Here is a 2,494-nt window from a genome sequence, read left to right as displayed (position 1 = left end):
ATATCTATTTAAATTAGTTAGAAAAGACACCTCTTTGGCAACTAAGTTTTCTTGAATGAAGATAGAAATGAAAGCATCTTTTAAGGTTTAAAACTCCTTATCTCTCTGCTTGCCAAGAAGTTTGAAATTATATAATGATCAATTGATGCTAAATATTGGCTTGGAGCATTTCCTGCGTCTCACCCTTTCGCCTCTTCAAAAAAGGCCATTTTCGCTCACTCGGGGAGTAAGCCTACAAACTAATTCGTTGTTGTTGTTGTTCTTACTTATGTTGTTCTTTTTGAGTGGGTAGGTTTGTTTGTTTGTACGGTGTTTTTACGTTGCATGGAACCAGTGGTTATTCAGCAACGGGACCAACGGCTTTACGTAACTTCCGAACCACGTCGAGAGTGAACTTGTCACCTGAAATACACATCTCTAACCCCTCAGTGGAATGCCCGAGAATCGAACTCGCGGCCACTGAAGTGGCAGGCCGAGACCATACCGATCACGCCACTGAGGCGCTTTTGAATGAAAATGTAAAAAATTAATGTATACGTTAAAAAGCGCAGAAAAATTATTTCTCATAAAATATAGCACATTTATTTTAATTTTCGTTGGTGAAACAACGCTCTATTTAACTGTAGATTTTAGCACGCGGCCCGAGTAAGCTGGAGGTCGGATCAAGCCTTTTTTAATTCTTCTATCAACATCTCTGGGTTTACGTATAAATTCCTTGTTTATGGAATTCGGAATAAAATTGAAAGCTCAGCATGTCTCGGCAAGTTCGAAAATTATGTTTTTGAGAGAGAGAGAGAGAGAGAGAGAGAGAGAGAGAGAGAGATTCAACATTCCAGCGCTGAAATGAAAATGGACAGTAAAAGGTTTGATTGAAAGGTGTAACAGGAGGAAAACCTCAAATCAGTTGCACTATGAATCAAGTGTTAGGAGAGGGTGGAAAGTAAGATGGAAGAAAGAGAATATGGAAGGAGGTACGGTAAAAAGATCGAAAGTGGTTGCAGCTTAAGGGACGTAGGCACGCTGCAAAGAACCTTAAGTAATGCCTTCAGTGCACCGCATGAGAAAAACGGTATATAGGAACATGATAATGGATTTAATCCTTCACCATCCCAAGGGAATTCCTTCAAGATCTTTTCCCCGAAATGAAAGTTTCATTAATTTTCGGAAAAATTAACTTTAGTTACATGGAGTTACAAGGATTAGGACGTCTCAAAGACTTGTTAGCCCATCCTAAGAGGAGACATAGAGTGCTCACGCATCTCTTGGAAAAGGTTTTATTGTTCATTCACAGTGTCCTAGTGATTTTGTCTAGCTTTCTCTTAAACTCTTCCACTGTTGCTGAACTCGTGTATAAATTGCATTCGGCTGGAAAACCACAGAGCAGTTGCACTATGAAACAATTATAAGGAGAGGGTAAAAAAAATGAGACTATGTGAAAACATGTGTGAAAGAAGATAAAATGGCAGAAGAGAATTGCCCCAAAAGCGTAAAATCCTTGACTTTGTATTGAGATTCTAATGAAAATCAGGAGGAGCTCTCAGCTACTGTCATCAGCTAAGACAAACAGCTTCCTGGAGGCCGTGTACTTGAATAATGGCTAACTCGGCAAAGACAGGTTTGTGTGAGTTCCCTCTCCGTTTGGGAGTTGCCTCCGAGATTAACCCATTGCGAGGGTTATATGGGATAGGGGGTTTCGTGGTTAAAAATATTTTCTCTCTCCCTCTCTTCTCCTCGGATGGACTAACAAGTCTTTGAGACATCCTAATCCTTGTAACTCTCTCTCTCTCTCTCTCTCTCTCCTCTCTCTCTCTCCCCTCGTTACGTATAAGTACTCCTCTCTCTCTCTCTCTCTCTCTCTCTCTCTCTCTCTCTCTCTCTCTCTGCATGTGTGTGTGTGTGTGTGTGCGTTCGTGATTTCGTGTGTTACTTATTCACCAGTTTGGCAATTTTGGTCACTACGAATAAACATATTTTCAGAATTATATACTCACTACCCTGACGCCAAAGTTTCACCATCCTGCCCGTTTTACGGTTCAATCAAAGATGAAATCATTAATTACGTCAACCTCCATCAAGTGACTGCTTAGGGTACCTACCGGAAACAACCATAGATATATGGTAACAACATCTCGGTCTTGTCCCGGTTGTTTACAGCCGCGCCGGAGCCCGGTTGGCGCATGCACATTGCCTCGGTCTATCCTTAGACGCAGCCCGTCGCTCGATCATCTCATCGGTATAACCTGAGGAATGCGTCTATTAAAAGCAGCGACCTGCAAAACATAGTAAAACACATGGTACTATAATTAATATTTAAATGTTTAAAACACATGGTACTATAATATTATGTCATGTAAGGAATATATTTTAGCATAAAGTAGCATGCGTGTATCCGTATGTCTGTTGGCGGGCGGGCGTACGTACGTAGGTGGGTCACAGAAAATGAGTTAATTATAATCTCCGATATGAGAATTATAGAAATAAGATAATAGCGTAG

Source organism: Macrobrachium nipponense, chromosome 5, assembly GCF_015104395.2.
Source record: "Macrobrachium nipponense isolate FS-2020 chromosome 5, ASM1510439v2, whole genome shotgun sequence".
In the NCBI taxonomy this organism is placed as follows: domain Eukaryota; kingdom Metazoa; phylum Arthropoda; class Malacostraca; order Decapoda; family Palaemonidae; genus Macrobrachium; species Macrobrachium nipponense.
This window is presented reverse-complemented; position numbering follows the sequence as displayed.